The following is a 16,399-nucleotide window of genomic DNA, read 5'->3' as shown; positions in this document are numbered from 1 at the left end:
TTTAAAAAACTTACCTTTTTTTCTCTTTTGTAATTTATATAGGAAAAATAAAATCACAAAATATATATAATTAAAATATATCACAGAACTTATTTTTGTTTAAAAAAAACTTAATTTCAATTTTTAACCATTAAAAATATAAAAAAAAGTTTACATATTATTCTTTTTAAATAAACATAAATAAATAATGTAAAATAAAATTTCAACAAACATTATTATAATAATAATTTATTAATATTAGCGCGCGACAAAAAAAAAAATTAAAGATTTTTAAGTTAATGTAATAAAAAAATTAAAACGAACAATTTTTAAAAATTAAAAAAAAAAATAAACAAAAAAATTTGTTGCATTACACGCGCGTGGTTATTTGTACAGAACGTTTTTGTAAACTGTACTAAAAACTACTGCATAAAATGAACCCAAAGCTAAACGAGAACTAAATGAACAACGAAGAGAGGGAGTGAGTGTAAGAGAGACAGTATGAGAGAGAAATTAAAAAAAAAAAGAGAATTTTAGACGGCAAGTCTTACTAGAAAGAGGGACAATGTAAAGGAAGAGAACGAGCGAGATATTATAGACGTTAAATATATATATATTTTTTTTCTTTCTTCATTTGCTGTTTCCAGATTTAGAATCTGTGAAGACAACCTCTCTCTGTGTTCATCAGACTTACATACATACATAAGTTTAAACCAAATGAAAACGCGTATGCACGCAGTATGTACTACGAACATGTATATATATATATATATATATATATATATATATATATATATATATATATATGTAGTTTTTTTTCTCTTAAATACATCAGCAGCGTTTAATATCACAAACTTTTAATATAATTTTATTATTATAAAAAAAAATAAATAAATGAAATTATAACTCATAAAAATACTTTTTTTAAAATTATTTAATATTCTTTATTAAAATTATACGCTGGTACCTTGAAAAATTAGTAGTTTTTATTTTCATAAAATTAATATAACAGATGAATTGATGGACATTAATAATAAAAACGTTTCTTATTCTGAACTTATTTATTTAAAAATATTTATTTAATTTAATATTTTATTAGGAAACTAATTAGAAGTCAGGTAGGTACTTGACAAATATCTTATTCCAATTTAAGCTTTGTACAGATATCAAGACAGGAAACTGAATCCTTAAAATTACTGATCTGCAGATCGATCCCTACTTCCGGGATCATCATTAGAGGATAAGATGAATAATAATCTTTGTAGCATGTGAAATGTCATATCTGACCGGGATTCGAACCCGGGACCTCAGGATGAAAGGCCGAGACGCTACCACTCGCGCCACGGAGGCCGGTCTTTTTACTGATTAAACCAATACTAATAATAATAATCAAGTATCATTATTTGTAGCATGTGAAATGTCATATCTGACCGGGATTCGAACCCGGGACCTCAGGATGAAAGGCCGAGACGCTACCACTCGCGCCACAGAGGCCGGTCTTTTCACTGATTAAACCAATACTAATAATAATAATCAAGTATCATTAATTTAAAAGTCACTAAATTCTTAATGTAGAACCGAATATCATCTGGTAAAAAATCTCACAAAAATACATCGGGGAAAAAGAATAAATGAGAAGAGAGTTAAGAAGAAATCTAATCACACAGGAATCGTGATAAAAGAATAAATTACCGAACTGAAAAAAATATTCGTAATGTAAGAATACATCCCACATCCAGAGGAATGTATTTCCACTGGATTTAGGGTTTCCTTATGGAAAAATTCCTTGGATTTTATTCATATAGAAATACCACATCATCTATAAATAATTTTATGCAATCTCAGGTAGATTTCATAAGAAAGCTATTTATGTATTGAAAGTACCATAATTCGACTTCCGAAAAATTTCAACATATCTTCAACTTTCACATCCACCAGACCCCAAAACCACCGACAGCTCAAAAGTTAATATATATTATTTTCTTCTGGACACGATAAGTGTCGTAATTTTCCGCCAATCACTTCTAAATTTTTCCTTAAAAATAACTCGTTCCAAAATATCGGTCGAGTTTGTTAAGGGCCAAAATCGGACCGTGCGGGTGGAAATGGGGGGCTTTTAAAAAAAAAACAACAAAATATCGTTATAACTTTCATTAAGTAAAATATCGAATTCGTTTAAAGTTTCTATTATTCTTTGGATAACGGCCTAAAACTTATCTAAGTAAAGTTTTTTGAAATCACCAACCATTGGCCCAGGGGGTTGAAAAATAGGGTTTCGAAAACAAAAAAGAATAATACCTTCCCTTAATAGGGACAGTATTGATCGGTTTAATTTGGTCGTTAGTCTTCTAAAAATTACCTAAAACCTTTATCTGGAACAATTTTTGATATGATCAATCCTTACGGCATGACCAAAATATTACTGGAATTGTAAGATGATGAGACATGTATGCTAAACATGTGAAACGTTTTTCACATGAAACCATTGTCGTATTGAATAAATTTGAAGTTTTTCTTAATTTTAAGATGGAAATCTTTTTTATTCAATACTTAGCACCGTACTTCCGCCTACCGGGGTAGCGAAAGGGATTTAAAAAAAAAAATTATCCTTAAAACACATCTCATCTTTAAATTAAACGACTTGAATGTGAATTCAAGACGTTTAAATGTGAAAATATATCAGATAAGTAAGAAAATTCATTATTCTGTAAAATCATTGAGAATGGCGTTTGTTTATTTTTGAAAAATATTATCAATTCATCTTTGCAATTATAATAACCGGATCAACAATTTTCCCCGCTATAACCATCTGACTTCTGTATGGAAAAGAAGAGATTTTATATTTTCGGCCATTTTATTGTATATTTTAGCAAAATTCCTCAGGTAAATAGTTTTAATTAGGTTTTATTAAGTTGTGGGTGGTGGAATGTGGTTGAAAAATATTCATTATATACTTTTTCTACTTTTTGGGGGTCGTGGAGTCAAAAATGTTAAAAATCGCTGATCTATGGGGAAACAATAAAATAAAACAATACGGATAAAGCGACAGTAGAAGAAATAATAAACAAACTGGATAGATTACATTTCCTGATAAAAATATCTACAAAAAAATTTTGAAAAAGACCCAAATTCAGACATTACGTCATTCTGATAAGACGATTTATACTACACGGAAGTTAAACGTTACACCTTAATAACGTGATCGATATAAATATAATACAGAGATCGATAAAAATTCTAGATCCCAAGAAAACAACAGAAAAATACAAACTCAAGTCCAACCGAGAACTGTATGAACAAAGAGAGCATGTAGAAAAATCAATAAAAAAAGGTAACTGAGATTCCAAAGCCTTGTTTAGAGAATGGATTAACAGAGAGTAAATAAACAAATTTAATTTTCTAAGCACTTGGCACCGTTGGTATTAATACAATTGTATAATTAAAGCTCCAGTTATCAACAATTCTAAAATACGAGGTCTGTAAATAAAATAACGAGACTAGTTTTTTTTTTGGCAGGAAAAGTGGCAACACTGTAAAGTTACTAAACATATGGTTATATAAACAGCTAATTTATATTATATATTAATATATTTAGTCTATTGTTGCTACGTGTGACGTAAACAAATTTTTCACGAACAACTTTTTGTTGTGCGTTACAAAAATGGGTGATACTAATTACGTACGAGTAACATTATGCAATCAGGTTTTTCTCGGTGATAATACTACTGAAACCTTTTCAAAATTGAAAAGGGCATCTAAAGATGACGATCTATCACGAGCCTAAATTTTTAGGTGGTTTAAAATATTTTCAGATGGGCGGACGATCCACGTTCTGGAAATCCATTAACGTAAAAGTGACAACAATGTTCACCGAATCATAGATTTAATATGGTACGACCAGCGATTAACTGTCAGAATGATTTCAGAACGAAATTGAACCGTACCACATTCCAGAAAATTTTGACAAACGAATTGAACATGAGAAAATTTGTGCAAAATTGGTCCCAAAAAATCCATTGCTGGACTAAAAAAGAGTGTCACGATCTTTTAGGGCGAAATGAAACTGATCCTGATTTTCCAAAAAAAATGTTAATATTGGTGATGAATCTTGGATATTTGAGTACGATCCAGAAACATAACGCCAGAGCAAGGAGTGCCACATTTCAAACTCACCACGTCCCGAAAAAGCAAAAATGAGAAAATCAAATCCAAGTTAATTTGTTTCTTCGATAGTAACGGCATTGTTCATAAGGAAATTTTTTCCTACAGGACAGACTGTAAATTGAGAAATTCTTGAAAGTCTGCAGAAAAGAATTGCCCGTGTGAGATCAGCTATCAAAGACAACTGGATGCTGCATCATGACAATGTACCTTATCACACTGTACTCTCAATTAATGAGTTTTTGGCAAAAAAAAAACCATTCCTGTATTTCCTCAACTTATTTATTTACCTGACTTGAATCCCTGCAATTTTATCCAGTTCTCGACTTTAAAAAAACACCTCAAAGGACACCATTTTGGAACAGTAGAAAACATTAAAAAAAAGTAACCGATCATCTGAAGGATATTCCGGTTTCTGAGTTCCAACACTGCTATGATGAGTGGGAAAGCTGTTTGAAGCATTGCGTGGCTTCCCACGGGAAGTATTTTGAAGATGGTAAAATCCATATATAACTGGATTGTAAATAAAAAGTTTTTCTGAACCAGTCTCATTAGTTTATTTACGGACCTTGTATGTTTCCAAGTACTTTCGGAGTTGCTGCTTCATCATCAGGGATTTCTTATAAGATGTTAATTCAAAATTCAAATGTCATATGTATAATTAGATTTAAATTAAAATTGTTACGTTCATAATCGTCAAGAAATAAAAAATTAATTTATACATCAATAAGATTGTAACATCATGTCCGTAAGTTATTTATGATTATTATGTCGACTATTATGAACATTTTTTTTTTGTCTTCAGTCATTTGACTGGTTTGATGCAGCTCTCCAAGATTCCCTATCTAGTGCTAGTCGTTTCATTTCAGTATACCTTCTACATCCTAAATCCCTAACAATTTGTTTTACATATTCCAAACGTGGCCTGCCTACACAATTTTTCCCTTCTACCTGTCCTTCCAATATTAAAGCGACTATTCCAGGATGCCTTAGTATGTGGCCTATAAGTTTGTCTCTTCTTTTAACTATATTTTTCCAAATGCTTCTTTCTTCATCGATTTGCCGCAATACTTCTTCATTTGTCACTTTATCCACCCATCTGATTTTTAACATTCTTCTATAGCACCACATTTCAAAATCTTTTCTTCTCAGAAATTCCGATCGTCCAAGTTTCACTTCCATATAAAGCAACACTCCAAACATACACTTTCAAAAATCTTTTCCTGATATTTAAATTAATTTTTGATGTAAACAAATTATATTTCTTACTGAAGTCTCGTTTAGCTTGTGCTATTCGGCATTTTATATCGCTCCTGCTTCGTCCAGCTTTAGTAATTCTACTTCCCAAATAACAAAATTCTTCTACCTCCATAATCTTTTCTCCTCCTATTTTCACATTCAGTTTTCCATCTTTGTTATTTCTACTACATTTCATTACTTTTGTTTTGTTCTTGTTTATTTTCATGCGATAGTCCTTGTGTAGGACTTCATCCATGCCGTTCATTGTTTCTTCTAAATCCTTTTTACTCTCGGCTAAAATTACTATATCATCAGCAAATCGTATCATCTTTATCTTTTCACCTTGTACTGTGACTCCAAATCTAAATTGTTCTTTAACATCATTAACTGCTAGTTCCATGTAAAGATTAAAAAGTAACGGAGATAGGGAACATCCTTGTCGGACTCACTTTCTTATTACGGCTTCTTTCTTATGTTCTTCAATTGTTACTGTTGCTGTTTGGTTCCTGTACATGTTAGCAATTGTTCTATCTCTGTATTTGAACCCTAATTTTTTTAAAATGCTGAACATTTTATTCCAGTCTACGTTATCGAATGCCTTTTCTAGGTCTATAAACGCCAAGTATGTTGGTTTGTTTTTCTTTAATCTTCCTTCTACTATTAATCTGAGGCCTAAAATTGCTTCCCTTGTCCCTATACTTTTTGATGTGGGGAAATTATATTTCTAACTAATTTTAATAAATTTATAGTTCAGATTTGATTAAATTTAAATACCATTTACATAAAAATCATAACCACATAATAAATGAATAATGTGTTCTTAATGGATTCTTGAAGTTTATTCTTGAAACATAGACTAAAAACTAATTAATTTCAAATCATTATTTAACCACTTATTATAATATGTAATTATTAGTAATTAGTGTTGAAAATGACACGTAACTCCCTGCTTACACATTTCCGTTACAATTATATCATATCCTCGTACCTATATATATATATATATATATCTTTGTCACAGACACAAGGGACACAAGAGATTTAGTCATTATTCTGGTTATCTGACGTCATTTTCCCATGATAAACATATAACCTTACCTAGGGACGTGTCTCTTGATTGTTTAGTGTAGGTTAGAATACATGTCCTGAACTCTGTTGTTTCGTTATCGAACTACTAGTTTAACTATACTGGATTGATTTTTCTTTTTTTTAAGACATATTTTTAATTCATTTATTCCGTTTTGGCTTATATCCAAAAGTAAACTGTTCTTTTATTTTTTTTTTTGTAATTAAATTTAACTAATATAAAGAAAAAATAAAAACATATTAATCTGAAAATCTATTTGTACGGATTGGAAAATTATATTCGATATGACGTAACATAAATTATTTTTTATTTGTTTTTAATAATAAAAATTGACTGGTTTTTTTTTATTTTCATAGACTATATAATACATCATTTTTCTTAGCACTAAATTCTCTACCAGTTTTTATAATAAAATTTATTCATTTATCTATCATTTAACTAAGTAATTGAACATCAGAACTAAAAAAATCTGATGTGGACAACACATTACTTCCTATTTCTATATACTTGTTCACTTCCTAGTACGCCTGTTAAATTGCATATACACATTTATTTAAAATGCGAAGTAGATAAAATTTTATTTCATTAATAACTTCTGATATCTTTTCATATATATATTTTTTTTTTTATTGTTATTTCTGAATTATTATTTATCGTAAATTTTTTTTTTAGAATTAGAGGTTAATTATGAATAAATCAATATATTCAAATTACAAAAAAAGGAGATGAAATCTGATTCGAACCAATGTAACTTCCCTTTGTAAGAACCAAATATTTCATTAATTAAAATTTTATTTGGCTATAACTCTGGAACCAATGAAAAAAAGTACCACTTATGATATATCGTTGAAAAGCTCTCAATGAGGGGTTATTACTGCTGTTAAGAAAAAGTCTAAAATCCAATTTTTTTTTTGATTTTGGACTTTTTTGGAAACTTTTGGTTCAGTCGATTGCAATCAAAATGGGAGGTGAAGAACTAGATGTTACAACAGACTTAAATTCAAAATTTCAACATTCTACATTTAATCGTTTTTGAGTTATGCGAGATACGTACGTACGTATAGACGTCACGCCGAAACTACTCAAAATGGATTCAGGGATGGTCAAATTGTATATTTCCGTTGAAATCTGAAAACCGAAATTTTTCGCAATTACAATAATTCCTCGTATGAAGTACAAGGAAGTAAAAAGTTATTTTTCATCAGTTTTCTGTTTTACTCAGAATATCAAGAAAATTAGGGCGTATACATTTCTGAAAGTTGTTTTATTGATTTTTCAGTTCAAAAAATTTACCATCAATTTTATCTCTTATACAAAGTGTATCTCGAAGTTCTCCGGTACTTTCATAACTCGTGAAAATAACGGAAAAAGTTTATATTATAAACAAATGTCTTAAAATGCTTCGTTTGCGAGTTAGAGCTAGTGAAAGAATTCGCTCGGATTTTAGCTACCCCGGTGAAATGAGGTCTTAGTGAAATTTTTAGGATGTTAAATAAAGTGCAAAATTAGTGATTTCTTAAGTTTTTTATCCTGAAACTTCGAATAAAGAAGGTCCCAGAATCGTATTTGGAGTAGTTTTTGAGAAATTTGGGTTGAAAACCAATAAATTGGAGTAAAAACCTTGTTTTTTAATGTTTGACGTAGTTGTTAAATAGGTAATAAATACGTAAACATTTTAAAGAAAATTTGTAGAGAATTTAATTTTGAGTAAAATGGTGTAAGATAAGTTGATTAAAAGAATGAAACATTAGAAAAATTCGAATTTTATTTTGAAAAAATATACTGGACCAAAGTGTGTTATACGTGTACTAGATTTTAATAAATGTTCATAAAATGTCCCGCCATTTTTCAAAAAATTCTTGGACGCGCTTCTGTACCCTTTTGTTGCTCTTTTTAGTTCTATAGAACTGTCCTTAAGTTGCTCAGCCGCAACTTAATGAGGACAATTAACTTCACATTTTTGTTTTTAATTTTATTTTTCAACTATCCCCAGACACAAAAATCTGAAATCGGAGGCCAGGAATGTGAACTTCCACGATCGATCCATTTCTCAAGGAAATGATGATTGAAGTGAATTAAACGATACAAGAGAAGGGATGGAGACGCGGTATCATTCTTGACGTATAATTTACTTTTCAACGCTACAGGAACATCTTTAAGCAGCTGCGGCAATTCTTCTTAAAGAAAGTACAAGTAGACCTCAGCATTTAATAGTATGCACTGGTGTTTTTAAAATAACCTCCTACGAGGCGACCCCCGTATTGGGAAAGGTTCTCCCAATCGATTTAGTGGTGAAAGTTCGGGCGGCCATGTGGAAGTTGCGAAGAGGCAGGGAGGCCGAAATATTTGGGATGCGGTTCGAGCCGGGGTTGTACCGGAGCGGAATGGTGATCACAATGCACCGGTTCTAAATTTCGTTCAGTTGCCCATCTCCCGTCTGAGGAGGAAGCTTTACACCCACAGGATGGATGCATGGCAGCAGGAATGGCACACCACGACTAAGGGAAGGTCCTTGTATAGATTTATACAGGACTTGGGGGGGATAGTATACCTCTCCTTCATTTTTAAGGGAAACGGGTGATCAGGTGCTCTCCAACTACGCGAACCAATATTTGTTTCGGTACCGCCTGGTAGCTGATGAGCTGTGCGTCTGCGGGGAGGTCCAGTCGAACGAACACATGATGTTCGACTGGACCATGCTCTTGCGAGGGGGGGGGGGGAGGCAGAACTAGACCACCCTGGAACTTAGAGGTCAAGGGGAAAATTGGCCACTCATAAGCGGCGAGTCAATGTGGCGTGAGCCGCATTGTCGGACCGTGTGGGTGTTCTTTGATGCCGTTGCTTTGTTTAACCGGCATCAGTAGTTTATTTAAGGGAAAGACTCCTACCTCGTTGCTATGGGAAGCTACCCAAGAGTTATGACTGGCCATCAGCCAATTAAAGCTCCAAGCGCTTTAATATTGGTGGACAAGTACTTACTGGACTTCAGCAACCTAGGCGTGGCAACGAATTACTGTCTTAACGACATAAATTTAATTTATTGAATGTCATATATATTTTAGTAGTTGACGGGGTGCGCCTACCCACTTTAGAATATATGACAAGTGAGCGGTGGGACACGAAGCAAGTGGTGTGTGGCACCATGCTTAGTTCGCTCACGTTGTTAGGTAAGCTCTAGGAGCTATTTAGGACACTGATCGCTTTGCTGTTTTGAGGCTCAGTAACCGTTTGTGGAACAGACATTCTTATGCTTTAGGGCGACCGAATGAGGTAGTGGCGGGAGAAATGCCATGCAAATCAATCAGTATTTAAGCGTCTAGGTAATATGAACGGTCCAAACCGTTGAAGAAGACCGCACCAAACATTAACGCTAAAAATGTTGAAAATTACCTTCTATCATTTTATGAGAATATTCTTCTCCCCAAGTATGCTCGTTGCGTAAGTTGTTGACGCCATCTCGAATGAAATTTACCTCATCGGTAAACAAAACATACTTATAAAGTTGTCGATTTTTATTCTACCAGTTGTAAAACTTTAAGCGAAACCGTCTTCTGGGTGTACATATTGAACTGGTTGTTTATGATAAGGATAAAACTTGTTTTCTTTTTAAGTGTCCTTCAAACCATCGAATGCGAAACACCCATTAGCTTAGAAAGAAATCGTTTACTAACGCCTGAACAGCGTTGAACAGGATCAATAATAATTTCAACAATAACAGCGTAATGTTTGACAGATCGTTCGTAGCTGGTACAAATATTAGATAATGAATATGTTTACCAATGATTTCGAAATATCGCGCTAATTGCTTTGAGATCTGGAATCCTACGATTCGGAAAAAAATATTCCATATTCTACTGCAGTAGCTGTAACATTTCCGGTACCATTATACACCCCAAAAATCAAAATCATATCAGTGTATTCCTCTGTTGCAAAGAAGTACGCCATTACTTCAATGGCAAACCGATCACGTGCAATCTAAAATTGAGATAAAACCTTTGCTAACGACAACACACTTCACCGTATCCTATATACTTAATGTACTTCTTCTTTTTTTTTTAAACCTCCGGGACCACCGTTAGGTATTGCTTAAGAGGACGAGATGAATGATTTGTAGCGTGTATGAAAATGCCATCCCTGACCGGGATTCGAACCCGGGACTTCCGGATGAAAGGCCAAGACGCTATTATTCGCGTCACCGAGGCCGGCATAATGTACTTTATAGAATGATTTAAACACTAATATAATATTGTGCATTGTTGAACAGCTGTTATTTTATTACCAACTTAGAAATAATAACTTTTCATATAATTTATTGTATTTCTGCCATTAATAAAAAAATTTTTATCTTAGTAATTTGCATTTATTTATTTCTATTTTACAATTGTGTATTTTTAAGGTTTTTTAACAGTAATTTTAAAAGTAAATTTTGTTTTTACAAATTTTTCACATATCCAAAAAAGAATTTGGTGTTTGTTTACATTAAATACGTACTTTTCTGAGAAGTATAGCGATGCACTGTTTCTAAATAAAATTCGAATTGTTCTAAATTTTTTTAAATTTTATTCAACTTATCTTACAAAATTTTGTTCGTAATTAAATTCTCTACAAAGGTTTTTTTTGGTTTTTACGTATTTTTTATCCATTTAACAAAGTTATTTTGGGTTAAACATAAAAAAAACACGGTTTTTACATTAATTTATTGGTTTTAACCCACGATTTCTTAAAATCTACTTCAAATACGGTTCTGGGGTATATTTTATTAGATTTTTAATGTCCAAAACCCATAAGAAATCATTAATTATGTTCCTTAATTAAAATTATAAAAAATTTTAGTACGAACTCATTTTAGCTGAAATCTGAGCCAAATATTTCACTAACCGTAACTCTCAAACGATGAATTTTAGAACATACATTATACGAAAATTTTTCCATTTTTTTATGAGTAGAATAGGTTTATGAAAATTCCGGAAGAATTTCGTGATACACTCTGTATATACTATATATAAAAAAAAGAATAAAAACAATATAAAAATGCTATGAACTTCTGTCTTTATTTTTTCTTTTACCTATACGTATATATTTTCAACCGAAAAAAAACTTTTTTAAACTTGTAATAAAAAGTTTTAAGAATTTATACAAAACAAGGAAGATTACATTTTTGTATAGATACATAAGTTACTTATTTCTTTTGAAACATCGTTTACATTTATTTCTTTTTACAAACCAATTTATATTCTATACAAATATCAGAAAAAACTAAAAAGAAAGAATAAAAACAACATTTTTAAATAAAGTTATATGAAGAGAATAGAATATGTATAACAAGATGATAAAAAAGTTAGTTACAAAAAAAAGTAGAAAAACACTTGTTTTTATTCAGGTACTGTACCGAGAAAAGCTTTTATCCTACCCTACTAAAGGGCATTTGTAGGTGTGGCTGCGTGTGCTTCCTCCTTAGCTTAGCACCGGAATGTAACGATTACTAACGGAAAAACCCGATTCGTTATTATCAATTTCTAGAGTTAAATTTCTAATTTAACTTTCATTATATCAATTATCATTATTAAAAAAAAATATTTTTAAACAAGAGGTTATCAATTTTGGACATCCCATTCCCACGCCGCCCACCGGGGCGACCCGCTCGGAGGTACGACCTCTGCAGGTAGGAATTTTATAAAAAAAAAAAAAAAAAAAAAAAAAAAAACGAGGTGTGGCTATTAAATAACGAGACTGAACTGCGCATGCGCCAAATTCGTACGACCGACAGATGTGTAGCGTGATGTCTTCTCTTTCGATTGTTGTCACTCCAATTTCTGTAGACATATTAGTCTGTCCGTGACGTTTAATTGGATAACATCTGTTTTTTTGTGTTGCTAAAAAATTCATAAGTGTTTTATTACAGCAAATCGTGAAGTTTCATATGAAACTTGGAAAAACCGCTTCTGAAACTTATTTTTTATTAAAAAAATTATATGATAATGAATTTTTATCATGTGCGCGGGTTTTTGAGTGGTTTAAGCGTTTCCAATGTGGTCGAGAAGATATTGAAAATGATGTTCACCCGGGTTGCCTTTTCACATCAAAAACGGATAAAAATATTGAAAAATTGTTAATTTGATCCGATCTGACCGTCTGTTAACTATCTTGTCTTTATTCAAGGTTGTTACTCAACTTGATTTTGATACAGTAAGTCAAAATTCATTTTTTAAAAATAATTACTTCTGCATTTTATTCATCTTTTATTTTTGTATTTCTAAATACGACTTGGAAATAGGCAATCTTGGAAAGCTGCATTAAAACCAGTCAAATGACTGAAGACAAAAACAAAATTCTAAATATAAAATAATATCGTCATTTGTACATTAATTTTTAGTACGTAAACCACTCAATAGAATATTGTAATAAAATATTATTAGATTATTGTAAATGTCAAAAGCAATTTGGTTAAATATTATTGGATTTTTGTATAGTTAGATATTTAACATGTCATGTTTTATTTTATAGTTATTTTTTTATCCTGTTTTTTTAGCTAAAAATAGATTTTAAGAAATAATAAAATGCATATAGGTAAAATTGGTGATAAAAACGAATGATAAAAATATGGAAATTAAAAAAAAAAAATAAATGAACAATTTTTAAGGAAATACTCACACATTTTCCAACAAATATGTGTGTGTGTGTGTGTGTGTGTGTGTGTGTGTGTGTGTGTGTGTGTGTGTGTGTGTGTGTGTGTGTGTGTGTGTATGTAGAATTTTATACTAAAGGACTAAAAGGGGAAATAGAAATACAAAAAAAGGACTTAATTGCTTTTTGGAATACAGTTTCAGTTATTGGATAGACAGATCCAATATACATCCTTTGTAATATACAACTCAACACACACACACACACATTTTCTTTAACTGCAATTAAATTTTATTTTCTGTTCCTTCTAGAATAATTCTATTATTTTATAATATTTAATATACTCTCATGATATGAGTATTTTTGATCGTTTCTATATACTATTGTTTTCTTTTTGTTTTATCGATATGAAATAAACACAAAGAAAACAAAAACAAACTCAAAAGTAATTAAAATTTAATACCAATGCATTTTAAATTATAAAAAAAGTCGATTATAGTTTTGATGCTATTATTTTGAAATCAATTGATCCTGGTTTTAATTCCCGTTAATATATTTCTTATATTAATTTTCAAAAAAATTGTAATTTATGAAATACCAGTAAATCCGGTAATGCTTCTTTATTGCAAGATTTGTGTGTGTGTGTGTATATATATATATATATATATATATATATATATATATATAGATTAAAGGAACACAATTGAAAGTTTGATAAAACATTAACAAAATGAACATTACGGAACTTCACAAAATTTAACCTTTCCCTTTTCCCTTTACCCCTATCCTTTTTCCCATTTTCATTTTCAAATTTAATTTCACCATATTCCCTTTCCTTAAATTCTTCCTTTCTTCCCCCATTTCTCTTTCCCCTACTTCCCTTTCCAACTTCCTCTTATCCCATTTTTTTTCTCCTTTTCCCTTTCCATTTAATATTCCCGTTGTTTCTTTTTTCCATTTTCCCATTCTTCCCTTTTCCGATTTTTCCCTTCTCCCTTTTTCCTCGAGCCTAAACGGTCCAGTAGTTTTTTATTCTATAGCAGACATATCGGAAACACTGAAATGGAATCGTAAAATATTTTGTATAGCGTAAAATATTTGCTTTTACCTCCAACAGATAGCGCTGTTTTTTTTTTTTTAAAAAGCATGTTTTTACCTGTCACAGGTTGACATCTTAGGTATATAAATTTTTTTTTTTTTTTTTTAACTTGTTAAGCACCCCAAGGAAACCAGCCGCCGCCTGATAAGACATAGCATGGTCGCCTTGCAGTGCCGTGGCAGCAGTCTCTGCCCACCCTAACTGCCTCCTGCCACGACTGAAGACAAAAAAAAAAAAAACCTGAAATCCGAGCGAAATTTTTCTCTAGTCGTAACTTTCACGAAGAATTTTAGGACATATGTTTATATCATTATTTTTCATTATTTTCACGAGTAGAATAGGTTTTATATAAGTCCGGGAGAACTTTGTAATACACTCTGTATATCTTTATCGACAAAGTTATAATTATAACCTAACGTTGCTAACAGGGTATGTCATCAATAATTTAATGAGCAGTTCATTTACAGTTTAAATGTAGAACTTAGGGGCTAGTTAGATGTATTCATAGCTATATAATCGTAAATATAGGTTAGGTTGATCCATTAGGAATCTTATACCTGGTCTCAAATGACTATAATTTCCTATATACAAAGTAAATTAAATTATTTACCCTCCGGAAAGAATTATTTTTATTTCAATATAAATTAAAGGTGTAGCTAATCATTGATCCGATCTTGAATAAAAATGTTTCGATCTCCTTAAAGATTATAGAGGTAATGAGTACATACTACCTGAGAAGGAGGTGACCGTACTAGGGTTCTCTTGGAAACTGATAACCTCTATTTCACCCTTTATCCCATTTCTTTACCCTACCTCTCTTCTTCATCATTATTGATATCATAATCCTACGTACAAATTTTACGAACATGTAAAATATTAATTACGGAACAAAGTTACAAAAAATATATATATTTTAGCAGATTTTCTATGTAGACGAGCGGTCGTTAAAAAGGTCATTGAACTTTAACGTTCCCTTCCTTCTCTATTTTTATTACGTCTTGTAATTTTAATATACCTATTTTTTTATGAAACACATCTGTTTGAAATCGGGTAGTTTTTATATATAAAAATCTTCTTTGTAAAGAGGTAACAACATCTCTGTTAAATAGAATATTCTGGTTTTATAATCCCGGTCAGGTCTGATGTATTTCATCATTAGAAGATAAGAATAATTATAGATAAGCATCAATCAGTAGTCGCGCAGGAGTGAACAAATAAATAATAATTAATGTATTTTTTTTTTTTTTTTTGACAAGAGATATAAAAAATAAATGAAATGAATGATTTAAGAGGATTTCATGTTGTCAAATTGCATGTTGTATATTTTAACGCAACGTACGAAATAGATAAAATAAAATAAAAAGGAAAACGAAAACAAAAAACTGAAATAAAAAAAAAATTTGACAGAAGTAAACCCCAGTATGGCACACATTTCATGTATGTTATATATATATTTTTTTCATTTGTTCTGATATTTACAAATATGCTTTACAGCAAGTATACGTATATGGGTATGTAGGTATGTAATTTTTTAGTTACATTTTATTGAAAAATAAATATATATATATAACGAAAGCAGAATTCGTACATAAAACTCATTTATCAAAAAAAAGAAGAGTTGGGAACTAACGATATATATATATATATATATATATTATATGATGACGCGTTATTGTAGTTCCGTTACTTTATTAAGCGAAATATCCAATATAAAATTCAACTGTTTTTATCTTTCTTGTTTTTATAATATGACATAGTACTTATTTATTGTAAAAGAAATTAATTAAAAAAAATAAAAATAAAATAAAGTGCAAGTGATAATATTTTTTTTGAAAATAAAAGGATAATTTCAATATATTAAATCTAAAAAATAAAATTATAAATTTGTACAAAATCTTAAATCTCCGAAAGTTCTTCACCGCTTGCTTTAAAATTTTGATACAACGTTGCATTCGAATACGCGCGTGTTTTTATATACCTACTATTTATATACCTAAGATGTCATAGAAGTGTCATTAGAAGTGTTAGGAGAAGACCAATTTGGTTTCAGGAAAAGTATAGGGACAAGGGAAGCAATTTTAGGCCTCAGATTAATAGTAGAAGGAAGATTAAAGAAAAACAAACCAACATGCTTGGAATTTATAGACTTAGAAAAGGCATTCGATAACGTAGACTGGAATAAAATGTTCAGAATTTAAAAAAATTAGGGT

At 30.8% G+C, this 16,399-nt stretch overlaps 1 protein-coding gene across 5 annotated transcripts in view; it reads right to left on the bottom strand.

The window, feature by feature from the left end:
- Nucleotides 1-16,399, bottom strand: part of tn (tripartite motif containing protein thin) — a 285,381-nt gene that overhangs the window by 197,606 nt on the left and 71,376 nt on the right. The window contains exon 1 of one of the 5 annotated variants that reach the window (XM_075380952.1): nucleotides 15-169. The exons of the other annotated variants lie outside the window; for them this stretch is intronic. The gene's annotated coding sequence lies outside the window, so the exon portion shown is untranslated. Of the gene's footprint in view, nucleotides 1-14; nucleotides 170-16,399 lie in introns of those variants that run through there. 5 annotated transcript variants of the gene reach the window in all.

Source organism: Lycorma delicatula, chromosome 13 (genome assembly GCF_047948215.1).
Source record: "Lycorma delicatula isolate Av1 chromosome 13, ASM4794821v1, whole genome shotgun sequence".
Lineage (NCBI taxonomy): Eukaryota > Metazoa > Arthropoda > Insecta > Hemiptera > Fulgoridae > Lycorma > Lycorma delicatula.
The sequence above is the reverse complement of the archived record's forward strand: the minus strand, read 5'-3'. Positions and strand labels throughout refer to the sequence as shown.